General features: G+C 46.4%; 1 protein-coding gene across 2 annotated transcripts in view; it reads right to left on the bottom strand.

Moving 5' to 3' along the window:
- The window catches only part of ADGRL1 (adhesion G protein-coupled receptor L1), a 561888-nt gene extending 543062 nt beyond the window's left edge, over positions 1–18826 (bottom strand). For both annotated transcript variants that reach the window (XM_069231717.1, XM_069231716.1), the window contains exon 1: positions 17084–18826. The gene's annotated coding sequence lies outside the window, so the exon portion shown is untranslated. The remainder of the gene's footprint in view (positions 1–17083) is intronic.
- Positions 18827–19091: the final 265 nt, after the last annotated feature.

The raw sequence follows: 19091 nt of genomic DNA, 5'->3' as shown, positions 1-19091 counted from the left end.
CACTTTACTGCTATGAGATACCAAAACACGCACAGAGTTTTAACGCGCACGGGGTATCTGAAATGTGCATGAAGTTGGGTACATGTTTCCACAACATGACTCCAATTTAACACTGAGATTGCAGCCAGTGGTGGCGATATTACATTGTTCTTTTGGAATGCTTTACTAGCCTTCTAGTGGCATAATTCTTCCAAAATTCTTTGCAATATCAAGGTCATGGGAGGTGAACAACAGTTTAGTGACACTGTAATAAAATATGGTTGTTAAAAAGCCAAATAATCTACCTTTGGCACCGGCGCCGCTGGCGTCCACCATTATTTTGCAATGACGCTTGAGTGGGGTGACTGGTCTTTTGTTACCCCAACATGTTTCACAACATTTCTCTGGGCCTACTTGCCTTTATCCTTCTGCTTTGTCCTCAACATGGATACTTCCTGATACCACAAAGCTGTCAAGATTTGATGGTGCCTGTGTTAACTGGCGGCTAAGATGAGGCGGTACATTGAAGCTGTTGGCATGTGATGTACCAGTCTGGGTTGAAATTTAATGCTCACTAAATCAGAGGGATCAGTCATGGACAGTCAACTCAACCAATGTGCCAACACTATTCAGGAAGCATTGGTGGGCGCGCACTTCCTGCAGTGGTTTCAAGAAGAGACTTGGGATTTTTCAATGGACTCAAGTCCTCAATATCACCCTTGTCCAAGAGCAATAGAACAGTCCTTTTTTGTCTAGAGAGTGTCTTCTCATTTCTGGTGTCCTCCTGCATGACGTTGCCCATTAGCCCACCTCGATAACAGAAATAGTCCACATTGGGGCCCACAGATCCAAATGGAACTCACATATGGAAAAAGTAGGAAGCTTGGCGTACAAAACTGGCACATGACTCACTAAGGCTGTTCTCCACACAGAGATGCCCCCTATTTTTGCAGAAATATTTGTCAACTTTGTGGGCACTTGTCAACATTTGCTGTTCCTTTTCCAACACTTATCTATGTTTCTAAACTTGTAGTGGATAGAGTTAGATGTATCCCCCCCAACAGTAGCAAAGTGCATAAAATACTCACAATTTCCGAGGCCTTGTGTACAAACCAGAATCATTTTGTGTGTAAATATGCTCAACATAAGAAGACATATGGACCAAGCCTTTTTTGTTACAGCCAATATATTTTCTAACCCTACACTTGCATATTTATTAACACTGATATTCTATACGTGTGCAGCTAGGGAGAACATGGGCCTGAGAGGAACGTTATAGGTATGATACTTTTCCATCATGTGCCATTGCAGGTTTTGTGAATGGGGAAGCAAATCGTAAATGTCCTCAATGTGCTACTTAATTCGCTTGGGGATGTACAACGTTTTTGAGAATAGGGTCTTATGTCATTTATAAATTGGTCTGTTTACACCCTGGTGTCGATGCCTGCAACCGGCTGCTTCTACAGGCTTCTGAGTCGACGTCTCATCATAGGATCCACCAGGCATTCTCTATCCCGGGAACCACGTTATGGAATTCTCTTAGCTGTCAATTAGCAGATCTTCCCTGCCATTGAGGTGGTGTTCCCTTCAGGGATTCTTGTTCTGAGTGACGCAAATGTGTCTCAATGGGGCGTCAACATAATCGTCTCTCACAAAAGGCCATACAAATGTTTGTAGTGGCATAACTAGGCTCTACGTAGTTCCTTTCCTTTGTGGTCAGACTTCATTGAAGGTTTGGTACCCTAGAAAGGAAATTGTTGAAACTTCTCGGTTCCACAGGTGAGTAATCAGAAGGTGGAACAGTTCAGACATGCAATGTCAAGAAGAGACCGCAGGCTCATTCTAGTACAACGCTCTTTATCACAGTTATTAATAAGAATTAATTATCGCTCATACAGTCCACACTTTACAGAATGAAGTCTAATGCAGGTGCTGTTAACAGATCTTTTTTCGGCCTGAGACGAATGCTCTGCTGAACATAACTGATGCCAAATTATGAAGCTTCGATACAGTGTTCTGCACATGTGTGTGGTACATATGAAATTGAAAGTTAAAATACTTAATAAAAAGGGTTTTGAAGGAGGCTTTACCTGTGTGAGACATTAGTACGAGATTTTACCCATCAGTGTTAGGAAATCAGGTGACAAAACATCATTGCAGTCTTGATCATGGCAGCAGCCATTTTGGATTCAGTGTGAACAGGTGTAAATGTTACACCTGACGTAAAGCGTGTTGGGATCATTAGCACACTAACAGTGAAGTGGGCCAAGTGCTCCCTCAGAGCCCTTATCCTCAGAACGAGCAGTTCTGCTCTATAAGACTGTGCATCTCCTGGAGAAAGAGGCAGCACTCAAGTTGGTATTGCTGAGGAGTCATTGACATGGGTATTGTCCTGCATGCCACGGTGGAATCAGAATAGCTGATGGGTCATTCCCAAGGACAGAAGAATTGATACCTGCCTCAGGTGGTGCAGGACTGGGGCTACTAGTCAGGAATAAGCTGGAGATGGGTCAGGAATTCTAGATATGGTGAGTGTGTGGTAGTGCTAATTCCTGGACTGCCCTCGGTGTGAAGTTGCTGATGGAGCTCTTCCGATACAAATGGAGCTCTGGTGCTGATCTATTTTGAGATGTCAAGATAAATGACCCTGAGTTACTAAAATAATGAGTCCTAAATACCAATTGCAATTACCTTGTGACAGGACTCGGGCACTGGGAGAAGGTCATCTTGTAAACAAAAATGAAGAACTTTTAATGGTCATATATTGTGTTTGACCATTAAAAGTTAACATGACCACCACCAGGCCTTGCATATCTCTTGGCCACTGTCCCTCACAAAGAACCCTAAAAATAAACCCTGTCATTGGTTTTCAGTGGTAGGTAACCTTGTCAACCTCACACTCTGGAACCATAAAACTCATGATCCTGACCTTCGTCTCCTTATTGACGCACCCGCTATGTCAGTAAACAATGCAAAAGCTTTGAATCTGGAGACACATCCCATCACTACACAGCCATTCATGCACAATGCGGCCTCTTACACATAATCTCTCTAACAGAGGTACCCCTGACTGCTCACGTCTGGTGCATCCCCACACAAATCCTGGAAACAAGTCAATCACGGCTAGTGCATCCTCACACAACTCCTGGGAACAAACCACTCACGCCTGGTGCATTCTCACACAACTCCTGGGATCAAACCACTCACGCCTAGTGCATTCTCAGCATCTCCTGAGAAAAAATCACTCATGCCTGGTGTATCCTCACACAATTCCTGGGAACAAGCCACTCACACTGGGTGCATCGTCACACAACTCCTCACCGCAGAACACTCATGGGTGGTACACCCTCACACAGCCCCCTCGTTGCGAACTAGTCGCAACTGCACACTTATGCTCTTTAAACTGTCATTGTTTAACCCGCTCTGTGTATGAATGCCATTATTTGTGCAGGTCAATATGTTGGCGATTTAAGATGGATTTAATTGACACAATTGTCAATCCAAGATTAACGCATATTACTTTAAATGCGGGCGAGAGCTGACCTTTAGTAGGGTAGTGTTATTAGAACACTAAAAAGGCAACAACATGTTCATTCAGAGAGTTCCAGAGTAATCCTCAGGAGTGAGGTACTGATGGAGTTCTGGAGCAGCCCTATTTGGTAAGTCGATTTCGACAGAGGTCCTCATTGGTGAGATGCTCACAGATCTAGAGAAGTTCCCAGTGGTGAGTTGCTCCTGGAGTTCTAAAGACGTCATCAGTGGTAATATGCTCATGCTGCTCTGTGGTGTCTGGTGCCAAGCATGCACAGTTCTAGAGTGCTACTCAGTGCTTAAATGCAGATAACATTTTAGCGCATTCTTCTGCTGAGGTGCTCACAGAGTTCCAGAGTGGTAAGGTGTTCATGGATTTCTAGAGTACTTCTAACTTGAAAGTTGCTCATGGAATGCTAGGGGACACTTCAGTGGTCAGTGGATCCTGCAGTTCTAGAGAGGACATGAGTAGTAATATTCTAATCTGGAGAGGTTCCAAGCATTCAGCGGAAAGGTTCCCAGCATTCTAAAAAAGTCACTGGTGGTGAATTTCTAGACTGGGGCTCAGTGGTTGAATGCTGGTCACATTCTAGAGGAGTCTTCAGAGCTGAGGTGCTCACTGAGTTCCAAGGGTACCTCTCTCTGAGCTTCTCATAAAGTTCTAGAGTGGTCCTCACTAGTGAGGTGTTCGCTTGGCTTTAGAAGAGTTCTCTGTTGAGATGCTCCTGAAGTGTGAGTGCGGTCATTGCTGATAAGGTGAGAGGGGAGCTCTGGGGCGCTGTCCAGTGGTGAGATGCTCAGAGTTCTGGAAGGGTCTGCAGATGTAACCCACATTTGCAGTTCTGGTGCAATGCTCAGTTGTAAGATGCTGGTAAAGTTCTAGAGCAGCCTTCAGTGGTGAGGTGTTCACAATGAATGATCCTCAGTGGGTAGGCACTAATCGAGTTCTAGAGTCACCATTACCCTCGCCCTCTCACAGCTGCCTGTCTGCCTACCTAACTATATGTTGGCTTGTTCTCTCCTATCCTTCCATCTGTCTGTGCTCCCAGATGCGAGTTATTGTTCCAGCGTTTCCTCCCACCTGTAAGCCTGGTTTTTCAAGACAGCTCCGTGTGCTGACGTCCAAACTCTCCGTGTGATGTGACGGAAGAATACTCCATGCCACCAGCTCGCTGTGGTTACACACAACCACAAAGGTATGCACCACACTGCTTGTCTTGTTTCAATCACTCTAACAATAGAAACTGCAGCGAAAACACTACCAGTGGCTTCAGATGGAGGAGACAGAGACAAATCAGGCCAGCGTACTGCTTCCGGGCAGTTTTTGTGGTAGTGTTTGTTTATTACAGAAAGACAGACACCACAGCATCGCAGGGCGGAATGATACAGTGTAGACATGTTTAAAAGAACCATAGAGATATAGTGATCATATGGAATACAGAGGCACACTTCCATGATGCAGGCACCAGACACACACACACACACACGTAGTGACTGGAGTCATATCATGCACATACAAAGAAGGCTATAGCGGTTTGAACGCGGGCATACAAACATAGCCACAAACGTCACCGACTTGCAGCTGCATGTACAGACATCAAAAACACACAGAGCTCTCCAATATTGTGCACGTTCAGGCAGAATGACAGACGCAAAACACCCCGCGTTAATTCATACAGACACTAATTGGAACAGGCAACAGTGGCAAAGCTGCCGAGATACCACAGCCAAGCGCATAAACACACACGAAGAGACAACCAGAGACCGACAGCTTCGTCTCCTTTCACTGCTTCACCCCTACTCCCCTTCGACACATCTGCAGAAATTGTGCTAGACACGTATCACACACATGCATGCACACACACAGGCTGCCAGGCGCAAAACGCAGAGAGCCGCTTCATCATTAAACACCAGAGGAAGTGCAAAAGACTACCATTTACCCAGAAAACGGCAGGACAAGGCCACGGGGAGGTGAGCGTGCCACCTCGCCTCGAAGACGCGGGCTCGCACGCGAAGCACACACGTAAACACCTCGCCATTGTTCTGCACCGCCCGACGTGCGAGTCATACAAATGCACAGGCCGCGCGCTGGGGAGGGGAGGGAGATAGGGCTGCGAGGACTGCAGTCATCAGGCGAATGGCACTCATTCACAGGCGTCCTTCCACCCCAGTGCCGCGTGGCACCCCTACTCTCTCCACCCCATCGCCTAGGAGCCTCTCCCCACTTCAGCCAGCTGCTCGCCCCCTCCACCGCCATGTCTCCCCTCGTCCTCCTCCAGCCCTCTGCTGCTCCGTCGCGTGCCATCTTTTTTTCCTGCCTGCTATTGTCTCAATTTCTCTATCTGTCCGTCGTTTATCTTCCGCCTTCTTTTGCCCTCCCCAACAGGCAAGCGACGAGCACGGTCCGTTCTCTCTCCCGCTCGCCTGAGGAGGCAAGGACGACGGCTGTTTTTCGCTCCTCACAGAGCCGCGCATGAGTGAAATATTTTTACCTAGCTTTCGCGGTCTTTTCCGTCGTGCGCGTACACACATGCAGACACATATCTGCATGTACACATGATATACCCACGGACATGAAAGATGGGCGAGTAGATTCCACCATACACCCCAAAACCCACAGAGCCGCCATCACGCAGTCCACCCCATTACTCTGCAATTCCGTCCCCTTCACAGCACCCCTTTGAAAAGCAAGCGCTTGAGGGTAAACAGAGCAAGGGCCGCGGGCTCCGTGTGTTTCCCAAGGCTGCACCCGCTCCCAAGACACAGAGGGTGGGAAAGACGCAGCCCCCGCCAGCCGACAGCTGAGATACCCGATGGGGCTGCTGCTTTTACACGGTAGGTACTCGAGAGCGGATCGGAAGATTGGTTATTGAAACATCTGCTTTCATGCACACAATGAGGGTAGTGAGATATTTTTTTGAAAAAAAGACACGACACTTTGACCCCTTGTAACTGCAGTCTCTCTCAAGAGACACTAAATCACAATTTCCACTGAGAAAAACAGCAGACTTGTGCCTCAGTAACACCGAACTCCCCAAACCACGCTGTAATGGATCAAATAAAAGCACAAAGACCACACTACATCTACTTTAACCAGTGGAACCAAGGCCCTCTGAATCATGGCAACCTACAATCACCTAAACCAGCCCATCTCAATTCCTAACCAGGCACCAGGGAAACCATTTACACCAGAGTCATCACCAGCCAGCAAAGGAAAGCGAACAACAACCCTCTAAATCATAGCAAACTACTGCTAAGTAACCACAGTGCGCTGTAGCTGTCGAAACCAGAACAACCGGTAGCCCCTAAATCAAAGCGAACTACAGCTCCCTAACAAAGCACAGTGCATGCCCATCAACCAGAGTGCACCACAGCCATCTATACCATACCACACTACCTTCCCTAGAACAGGTAGCAAAGCCAACTCATCAGACCGTTAAACAGTCCTCTACAAACCGGTATTAACAGCAATCCAGAGCAACTTCAAGTCTTGTAGCACAAAACGACTCGCAGCTCCTTAAGTCAGTCTAGTCCCCTAAACCAGCAAAACAGGAGTAAACACTGGCCACCAACTCACTACTAATGGCACCAAGGCTATCAAATGCAATGGAACTAGTACTATCCCAAACTGGGGGGAACCCCATCCAACAAAGTACTGATCCTATTAAAAATAATACAGAACAGCCAATTTTGAAGTTAAGAGCCAGGGTCTTCATATAAGATCCTGGAGCCACTCAGGTAGGAAGTTCAGTTCCTTACTTCGTGTTAGGTCCTTAGGTTACATCAACAGTAGGTAGAACCTGTCAGGGCTCCATCTTTCATCCGCTGGTCCCTATCTCCTAGCTTCCACTCCACACATAACATGCTATTACATCATCTATTCTCAGCATTCACAACACCTGCTCAGACATACAGGCAATGAGAACAGATAGAATACTGCAAACCTCCATTCCATACAACCAACAAAACAGGTCCTCCCTTGCACAAAAACAGTCACCCAATAGCAACAACCTGTTAAATTCTCCAATACCCATACAGACACCTAAAGACAACAAAAAGCAGTCACAAACACTGTGATGGATCAAGACATGAGGATCCACATACATAATGTCAAAGAAATGAGACAACAAATAGGTTGTGACCATCATTGCACAATAGACCAAAACATGCATGTCGTAAGACATTTTTGGACAAGACGCTCTGCATACTCATAATGATGCCATAAAATATGCATTTAGGACATATAGGCCCTCATTCTGACCTTGGCGGGCGGTGGAGGCCGCCCGCCAAAGTCCCGCCGTCAGATTACCGTTCCGCGGTCGAAAGACCGCGGCGGTAATTCTGACTTTCCCGCTGGGCTGGCGGGCGGTCGCCTTCAGACCGCCCGCCAGCCCAGCGGGAAAGAGGCTTCCACTATGAAGCCGGCTCGGAATCGAGCCGGCGGAGTGGAAGCTGTGCGACGGGTGCAGTTGCACCCGTCGCGTATTTCACTGTCTGCGCGGCAGACAGTGAAATACATGTAGGGGCCCTCTTACGGGGGCCCCTGCAATGCCCATGCCAGTGGCATGGGCACTGCAGGGGCCCCCAGGGGCCCCGCGACCCCCCCTACCGCCATCCGGTTCCCGGCGGTCGGACCGCCGGGATCTGGATGGCGGTAGGGGGGGTCAGAATCCCCGCGGCGGTGCAGCAAGCTGCGCCGCCGTGGAGGATTCTATGGGGCGGCGGTACACTGGCGGGAGCCCGCCAGTGGTGCCGGTCCGACCGCGGCTTTACCGCCGCGGTCGGAATCCCCATTGGAGCACCGCCGGCCTGTCGGCGGTGCTCCCGCGGTCCTCCGCCCTGGCGGTCAAAGACCGCCAGGGTCAGAATGACCACCATAGTCACGACGCCTAGTCATGCAACAGCCAGGGCATGGAACGCACTGCTTGCTTCAACAAAGGATTTCATAGTCTTCCCTAAGTCTACATATTCAATTCAAAAATACAGAACAAAAATAGAAAGTTTTCAATGCATCACCTCAATTCAAAATTCCCACAACCAAAATTTGTCATCACAACTACACCCAATGTCCCCATAATCCAAACATACTAAATAGTAAAGTACACACCTTCACCGTCCTCCACAAGCATCACACACATCCCAAGAGGGTAAACATATTGTACCACACACTTACACAAAATAGTGCAGCACAACACACCAGTACACCCAGTCAAAGTAGCTGAAGAAACCAACACGATCAAGAGACAATTTACACAGATACCATACATTTGTATTGCTTCCAATAACACTATTTGCAAAGTTCACATGAAAAGTGCCAAGCATGATATGCAGAAGTACCTATATATCTAGCTTACTATCCATGTAAATTCATAACCAAATGTGTACATGCTTACTCAAGGCTTATTACTTGTGGTTTAATGACTGATTCCTTATTTTTTTATTGCCTCTACAAATATTTAGAAGTATTACTTGAATAATTTCTCCTGAACAACTGTTGTTGATACTATCATCCAAAACTACCACTGCACACCAAACCTATAGCAAGCATATCTACCTAAACATATTCAACAGTATAAAGAGCAACCACCATGATCCTAACATTCCCCAACAAGCATTTGCAATGCAATGGTTCTCGCATTTGCTCGAGTTAGAGCTATTAGCGTTGTCAATTCCTAACTGCCGTTATCCATGTAACAGGGTTAATGTCCAAGGCAGTAACAAAACCGCCCCAAGGCGGGACAAACGTAAAGCATTCACCAATGATAACAAAGGATTTTTGAAAGGCAAGCCCATGAACGAGTGATAGTGATGGGCATGCAGTGATTGTGGTTAAAAGCCCACAGTTAGATAACAACACGTGAGAACGCTTCCGCGGTCAACCTAAAAGGAAGGAGCCCAGCCAGTGCAGCGTGGTGCCAAATCAAATAAGAATTGGCAAAGCCAGTAGGATGTTTGACTTTATCAATGTTTATTTTGTCATTTTTGTCCTAAACTTTAAAGTTAGGGAAGTGGCCAGGTCCTCATAAATTTTTGAAAACATGTTTTTAAAAAGCCCACATTGGCATAGTAGCCCCTGGATGAAGGAACTGCTTGTTTGTGGGTGTGCAACTTGTGGAAGGGCAGAATGCTATCACACTGACGTTAGCCAGTGGCTGAAGAGGACTGGGCCTTTACCCCATCCTTCAAATGAGAATGGCACAGTAACAGACTAATGAATAAAGAGGGTTGGCTGAAATACCCCAAAAGTAAGTTATTCATATAATTTTAGTAAAATCACAAGGTATTGGCTAACAACAGACCTAACAACCAAATTATTTTCTACATCTACTAATGTTTTAACAAAACTAATAATGATCCTCCATAACAGTGTAGAGACACCCTCACAAAACACAACTCAAGCAGTCTCTTACAAAAAGGTAAAATCAGTGAAACAAAGCTAGGATAACCCAAGCACACCTAAACCACAACAATCACAACTCACCAATACTCCAGGGGCTCAACAGCCCAAGGAAATCGATCAACACAGTTCATGCAAACCAAAGAAGGCACACCTCATGAAAATGTCACAGACAAACCACCCAAAGAGAACCATTTCTACAGATCAAACCAGGGTAACCATTAACCACCAAAAACAAGAGGAACCACATCATGAAACTAGACGACACACAGCCCTATTACAATAGAAGCACATCCCAATTATTTCAGAGCACCAATAACTTCACTTATGATTTTCACTCTCTTTATTCTATATATTTGAGTTACTCCTATTCTGAGTAACATGGCTCCCGTGGGGGAAAGCACCTGTAGTCACACATTCATCAAGGTCAACCACCCATATCCAAACCTACTGCGTTCCTGCATGAGAACTGGTTACGTATGAAGCACCCGAGCAATGCATGCCTTAGTGTGTGTGCGTTTTATATTTTCAGAGCAAAATCAGCTCCTGGAAATTTGGCCTCGAAGAAGCCATTGTGACTTTATTAGCACATTTTGTTTTATCTGAAACTTGTTGACCAGTCACTGACCAATCACCAAGATGTGTGAAAAAAATCACAGTTTCACTGGACATCCACTACTGTTTTTAATTCTGCCCCGGGAGTCATTTATCAAATTTATTTGCAAACTGGTAGACATCCTGGAGATAGTTTTAAAATTTGAAGAGTCTTTTTTTTCACTTCACTTTGAAGATAAAAAAGCAGCTCCATTGCAATCAGGGGTTGCAGCACACCTAAGTTGCACTCAGTGACTTAAGTGGGAACCCGATGATGAAGCATGCCATCAACTAGGTTGATGAGTGAGGGTTCTTCTCAAAAACCTATTTGGTTTTCACGAATGAGAGTCAATTGGCATGATTGACACATGAGAGATGATGTAATAGGCTTGTTCTATGCATATTTACATACCCAAGGCTCCAATGACATCAACATAATCCAAGACCACTTAATTTAGTACTCCAAAACTATGATATTTGAATATCACAAACCAGAGATACTAAAGCCCCAAACCAGCGACACCAGAAGACAAAGAAAGAGAAACCATCACTTTGTCTACTAAATCTGTGATAGCTACCACATACTCTCACCCATAATGTCACAACTTGAAAACTAGAGTCAAAATAAGCCCCAAACCAGTGCTACCGTAGTACCAGAGAGATACTTTTGAACCATCAACCTATAAGTAATATAGCCCCAACAAGCTTGTGACCATTATATTAACAACTATGGACCCCAACCTAGAAATGTATTATATCTAAAAACAAAACAGAGCCAATTCTTCAAGAACCTGGTGCCTCAAACCGAAGTTTATAGACTCCCAAATTTATCATAACAACATGATTCAAACAAGCCCAACAACATCTGTAAAAAAAAAAGCTAAGCTAGCTCTACTCAGGACAGTCCCCAAGCTAGAAAGACTACACATTGTAACCCAACGGTACCAACAAGAAAAGACATCCTCAGCACATCAGAATAATATCAGTCATAAAAATGAGAGAAACTACCAATTGTAAAACAAACTACAGCCTTCCAATTGAAGGAGCAGGACATTGTATGCCTAAACTTCCACAGGGCCACAATGATGCAGCCAGAATTATCTGGAATTACTACCAAAACTAAAATTACATTTTGAGGCATAAAAACCACAGTACCCTCCCAACTCCAGATTCTACAGAGAATTTCTGAAAGACACAGCTTTAAAGACCCTGACAAACCTAGCACACCCAAATGAACATCAACCACAACTGTCATGTCCTAGAGAACTCCAAACCTCCAAAAAGCAAACTCCTACTGCATGAACCACAGGGTATCCCCACAACATCTCAGACGTGTATGGAACTAGGAGTCCCTGAAACAAGTGGCACCATGGTAGATATGCACAGAAAGCCCTGCCCATGTACTTGGGGAAATGATACCCCAAAGTAGTTCCCCAAAATGTTCCAAACTAGCAAGGGCCTTCTTACCCATCCCTGCTCACTCACCAGAAGCACTTACTGTGAGCCCCTTTATTAAAATGTAATCAGCCTATGCCTGACTATACGGAGCAATCCCAAACCTAATATCCCAGCCGACTCTGACAGTGATGCAGTCACCACTGACACTCAGAATGACCACCTCTTGTCTCAGTTGTTACTAGTGCAGAGTCATACACTCATCTTCACCAAGTGCATCGTTCCACCACCGCACATCACGATTCCAGATTCTTGTGCTATCACATTAGAGTTCTAGGGTCCATTGCCTTCCAGTGAAAACGAAAGATACTTTGAATCTCATACTCTTTTGGCACTCAGTGGGTGGCCTGAATAACGCAGTAAAAAAGGCAAGACTTTTACCACCATCACACACGAGCAGCACAAGACAAAAAAGACAAAACTTGAACACAAGTCTGTGATTCCACTGCAAGATGGCACAAGCCCTAGCTTTCACTGGCAGCTGCAACATCCGTAGGTTCAACTGTGATCATGCCCAAGCCCAGAACCCAACCAACAGAACTCTGAATGCCACTTACATTTAGTAATATCCTTATATCTCACCAACTCATGCCTTCATAAAGATCAGGCGTACGTCTCAGACCACATCATCCTCCAATGTGATACTCAGACTTCACCATGAACCTCAGATCCCATCATCCAACATTAGCCACAGACAACATCACAAACCTCAAATCCCATCAACAATCACACTGCATCGACACACATAGTGAACCTTGGACCCCATCAATACCCAGCATGGCCCTGAGACCTCCTTGCGAGCCTCAGAGCCAAATAACACCAAATTTGAGCCACAGATAATATCCTAAGCCTTGGACTCTACTGCTAATATAAGAGAGTCACAGTTATGAGAGCTCTTAAATCCCATCCTACGACTACAGTCCATTGACACCCAAAGCAAGCATGTACCATTCAGAATGATCCAAACCACAGCCAGAGGCATAGACCATGCCCTATTATATCCAGTATGTATATGAGCCATGACCCCCAACCAAAACACAAATCCTTCCGCATGGCCAACTTCATCCAACATGCAGCCCACCCTGTTGCCATCTGGTATGCTCACCAGAACCCATCCACTGTATGCAAAAACCCGAGCACCATCCAATATATACCTGGCCCCATTTATTTATTTAATAAATACACTAAACCGTTTTGCAATTCAGGATGAGCCAAACCATCAAATACACTAAACACCAGTCCCTCAAACACGTATCTCAAACCCATCTACCCTCTAATAACTCTAGAAGACATCCAATTCAGACACTAAGTCCCAGACAAAATTTCATTTAGATTGGCGTAGTGTGGCAGAATTTAGATCATTCTGTGTTAGGATTATTATGCAAAATGTCCGAGATTCCACTATTATGCCAAGTCGCATAAATTAGATTTGGTTAGGGTAAAAATCCTATTGTGGGAGTACAGGAACACTATGAATGAACAAAAATGTGAGCGACTGGGTGCCTCGCATGCAATTTTGCTCTTCATTTCTGCAAAATGCGATCCCGAGTTCAAAACGGACATGAGGATGCATTTCATGCTACAAACTAGCACAAGTTGCAGGGTAGGGATTTTACATAAAAACGTGTAATTTTGGGTGGGACAGGACGCAAGTTTCTCTTTAAACCCTAATACTGGGCATGAATGAGATACAGAAACCATATTGTCACCCAAATTGAGTCAAACAGGACGCAGAATGCATGGCACTTGTCCTAGCACACCCAGTGTGAACCACAGTCACCACAGTCACAGTAAACCAATCCTGCCACACAAACTACAAGAGCCCTTGACCCCATCTACCATATATCTTATGTCCTACACCCATCTGCACAAGTACGACAAGCCACCTCAATCAAAAGTATACACAAAATATTATTGCCATTTAATAAGAATCCTGGACTTTTTCATCCATATAATAATATGTATCACCTAACAATATTAGTGCCAGACCCTATGTATTAACTACACTAGACCCCATGGTTACTCTGTAGGCTTAGAATGCCATCGCCACAAAGCAGAACTCACAGAACTTAGCAAATTTATAGTCCAAACTATACCGCGTTCAGCATGAGCCCCACGCCTTCTTGCCACCTAATATGAGTAAAATAACTCAATCACAATTGTCATTCTGTAAAAAGACCCATAACACCTATCTTCAGACATTATATATTTCTGCAAACTCAAACCATATCCACCTCTGTATGAGCCCCCACCCCTATCCGTATTTTCCAAATTTCATAGCACCCAATATGATCTCCAAACAGCATAACATAGCACACCAATTGCCATCCAGTTAATTACCTCCGCCAATGTAAACAAATACGCATTGCCATGCAGTGTGTGCTAGAGACCACATCCAATGTATTCCCACAAGTCCATATCACACGATATATGAGCCTGGCCTCTATTACAAACGCAATCGCCAAGCATTATAGGTGCGAGATCCTACAAAATACAACCTCAGGCCCTCTCACCAAGCGCTATGAATCAAACCATATTGCTGCAAGTATGACTAAGACACTCCTTGTAGTGCATACACCAATCAATGTTGCCTTACACCCAGCCAAAACCAACTTCATAGATAAACCAGCTCCCATCCAAACCTAACGAGATCCCTCAACACCACCAAAAGCAAATTACAAATCTTATTTCCACCCTGCATGAGTGAGACTCTCATGCAACTAACACATCAATCCCTAGTGCAATCTAGTAAGAATCAAGACCCAATTCAAAACACAAACCAGTTCCTATCAGAAGCATAAGCCACAAGCTCAGTCAAATACATCTGCAAACTATCACAGCGCTATATGAAATCGCATTCCCATATAATGCTTATCCCAGCCTGTATCTCACTCCAGTATGACCTTCTGTTGGTACTGATGGTCTACTTGAGCCCCCGACTTCATCTGGCGCATGTAGCACATACTTTCTCACCCAACGTGAAATCTTAGATTCTGTCTAGAATACTCTAGACTGTCATCACCCAGCTTGTGCCTCAGAACCCATCCAGCACACACGCATGCAGGAGCAGTGGCATGATGCAAAACAATGCCCCTGCTTCAGAATATGAAATGGGGCCCCTTAGTCTCCCATACCTGAGAGATTTTCATGGGCCTTGGGCTGAATGGGGGGCCCTCATGGTGTGTGGGTTTGTGGGGGGGGGGCTGAAAGGTTGTCCCTTCCCTTGTGCTGCAGGGTGTGCTATGCCCCTGCACAGGAGCCCATAGCCAGTCAATGAGTCTAAGAAGATTCTACCCAATGAGTACTTTACATTCTATGCCCATGCAGTATGAGTGTCAGAACTTATCCAATTCTTACTGCAACCTACTCAAGCCAACACAAGTCAAAGGTCCACTACGATGTATATCCCACATGGGCAAGATTCCACAGGAGCATCGATCCCCATATACCTCTGCCATCCAGCATGGGTCCCTAAACCCCTTACTGAAGCATACTCCACTCTCTAATGCCAACTAGCATATCACAAAGACTTAATCCAATGTATACCCACACCCTATCCAGAACCAGCTAGTTAACGCACTAAACTTAACACCACCAAAAAGATGATCCACGGACAACATCGAGCAGTGTACCACGAACCCTATTACTATTCTACATAAGCCCCAGAACCCATCCAATGCATAGAATGAATGTGGATTGCTATCAGTATGAACCCCAAATCCTACTCTGTCCATCATTAAAGAGCCCGTTCAACCAATACAAGGAACCCAAGCTCCAAACATGTTACTGATTATCAGAACCCACCCTGACCCCATTCAATGCATACACCAATCCCTATCTCCAATATGATAAGCAAAATACGCTATTCAATAAATACTAAAATCCAAAAGACATCCAGTATGATCGAAAGACACCATCTAACATATACATCAAATCCTAATGCTATTAATTGTGATCCCCAGACCCAATGCACTGCACACAACAAGTCTCATTTGCACCTAACATGATTCCAAAATGCCATACAATTGACATGCCAAACCATATCTTCATTCTCATCCACCGAACTGAAATGAGTGCATTTCTGTAGACCACACTACCCAACTAGCTTTCTTGGCCAATGCAGAAATCAAACACTGTAGCCATCAAACATGATCGTTGAGCCCATCCAATTCACACGCTAAACCATATCGGCATCCGGCATGATCACTGGACTCATCCAATGTGTACGCAAAATCCTACTGACATTCAATATGATCTGAAAACTCATTTACTGCACACTCTAAATACCAAAGGCATCAAGTATTATCCCCAAATATCATAGTAGGCATTCACCAAACCCTTTCTAAATCCGGTTTGAGTAAAACATCTGCCACGACACAGACCAAATGCTATCACCATCCATCATGGTCCCCGATCCAATCAAAGTAATAATCTAAATCCTCTGGGTGTCTAAGAATGGCCCCAGAAGCATCCAACACAAAAAAACAAACCTTACTGCTGTACAGATTGTGCGAAAGACCATCATGGTTTCCAATATGAGCCTCAAACCTCATAAGCAACCAGCACCAGTCCCAAATCTCATCATCTAGCATGAGCCATAACGTCCACCATGAAGCTCGGGAAACAGCCTCCGCCACACATGAGCCCCAGGCTCCACCATGAAAAGCATGAACCAGTCTCTACCACATGAGCCACAGCCTTCATAGTGCATGGTCCAGCTTCCACCCAGGTTAGCTGAGCAGCGATATTCATCTTGAGGTGTTTGTTTTTATTGGCCCCAGTCATCCCTCTGTCATCAATATTCATTGTATGTACTGGGCTACCCTAGCCCAAACATTACTGGTCTGAACAAACACCATGATAGATGCTCCTTTATCTGCCATGATGTGTGCTTTCCTAATGGGACAATTCTGAAGGGTGCATGGGCTGACTGCTGCCTTTACTGGTCCTCACCGTCAGTTGGGCTTTCCAGCAAGCTCCGATCATTCACCACCACCACAGCTCTTGAAGCACTGAAAAGTGCTGAGCACCAGACAGGTGATAGGGAGGTCATCGGCTAAGACCAAAGACAAGAGTCGAGACAACTTTGCACGACAGTCAATAGCACAGGGGCTGGGAAACACTTACCTTCCTCAGCCTTCATCCATGAGGTGCTTCAGATGGCACACCATGCCAATCTTGGCACTAACCAAGCCCGTCGACGTCCATCTAATGGAGAGGTGTCTCTGCAACGAATCTCGTCTGAATGTTCGTTCTTTAGCAATCCGACGACCAGAGGGAAAAGATACTGCGGACAACACAGTACAGGTTCTTATTTCATTTGAGCATCAGATCTTAAGAATTTAAACGCTCCCAGAGCCAGTCTGTCTATTGGGTCATCAGTTCAGTTTGGGCATACGGAGAAGATAGCTCAGTAGTGTATTGACCCTGCTGCAACAATCCGTGTACAACCTGCGGGCCACAGGTTCGATCTAACGGGATCAAATCAACCCCCCATCCGTCGAATTCAATAAAAGGAGAGTTGTTGGGAGGGACGGTCGTAATACAGTGCTAAAAACATCCAGGCGAACAGCACGGAGCACTATACTGATATGAAATGATTACATTCGTCGTCACTGGTGTAGACCTCCCCCAACCCACCAAACCCACACTCTTCGACGCCCTTGGCTGGCTCGCTCTGTCGGTGCCTCATCGAAACCTCCCCAACCTCAGCGCCCGTCTTCCCCTCTCTGCCGCCTCCATCACTGACCCGGCCCCCAGTGACAGCACCATGCTGATGGGTACACTTCCAAACGCCCGGGCATCGAAGGGGAGGGCAGACACATGCTCGACTGGCGGGAAAGGCCGTGCTTTGAGCGAATTTTCATTTAGTTGGCAGCGATTGGGGTCTTCGTATTATTATAAAATATAAGTCTTGGGCAGGGCATAAAGAGGGCTACTGTGGAGTCCAGGTAAACAAGTGCCCTTCTTCGTGGTCGTGGATTTTAATCTAGGTTTCAGCGCTGTCCAGCCGCATAGTGTTATGCCTCATAGCCATGGTCATGGCTGCCCCATAGCCGATGATAACAGTACAAGGCGATGGCGGTGGAGATGCGCCGTCTAATTCAGCAGAAGGGCACGGGAGCCTGCTATGTATGAGATGCTGGGGGTTACTAAATGGCACGCTAGGGAGATTGAAGTGTTACGCTAGGGTCGTCGAGGTGTCACGTTGTCACGCAAGGGAGGGTAAGACGGGTTGTAGAACCTGTGCGCTATTTGCGTTGACCTGGCGCGCTGTGGTGGTCAAGATGGGGCTTCCAGGAAGATGGCACTCTGGGCTGATGAAGACGGCACGCGAGGGCGGCTGGTTGCGCTCGGTATTGCGATTTGCGCGCCTTGCTTTTCCCAGGTGATAGGCGAATCTGCGTTTGGATGTTCATGGAGCTTCAACAATGCGGCTTTCCTCCCACCTCCTCCGCCCTCCGTGATATGTTCGCCCCCACCCCTGCGAGGGGCGCAGCTGCACGGCAAGGAGCCCGCGGTCCTCAGCCGGAGAGGGAAGGGGAGAGAGTGCTCGCCTCCATCACTGGGCTAAGACGGAAGGACCACGGACCTCGGAGGCGGGCAGCAGGACCGCGGCTCGATGAAGGGGGAATGGTACCTGTCCTAGCGACCGACCTCATCCGTCGGTGCTAGAGACCCGGGGTGGATCACCTGGGTCCAGGGCTCTCCTCTGAGGGCGTCCACGTTCCTTCAGCCCCTGGGGTGCCTGGTGTCTCTGGTAGGGGGTGCGAAAGGATGCAGTGCAGACAGAACAGACACCAGAGGCTGGGCAGCAGCAGCAGTGAGGTGTTTCATTCAGTCTCCATCCGCAGGCACCGACGGAGAAAACGCGGAGCGCGGACTCGCGGACGGGAGGGCAGCAGTGGCAGAGTGAGAGGAGCCAGCCTAGAAGCAGCGAAGGAAGGAGGCAGGGGGTGCTAAACTCAGCACTGGAGTACAGCAGGATGGATTGGGCATAAGGAGATGGTGAGAGAGACCGCATTGGAGTCACAAAGGGAGGGAAAGCACAGGGACACGTTTTTCAGAAAGGCAGGGCTGGGGAACTTAAACAAAGGGGTCTGGAGTGAACAAGGAGAGCAGGAGCCCCAAGACT

The sequence above is a fragment of the Pleurodeles waltl genome, chromosome 4_2 (genome assembly GCF_031143425.1).
Source record: "Pleurodeles waltl isolate 20211129_DDA chromosome 4_2, aPleWal1.hap1.20221129, whole genome shotgun sequence".
Taxonomy (NCBI): Eukaryota; Metazoa; Chordata; class Amphibia; order Caudata; family Salamandridae; genus Pleurodeles; species Pleurodeles waltl.
The sequence above is the reverse complement of the archived record's forward strand: the minus strand, read 5'-3'. Positions and strand labels throughout refer to the sequence as shown.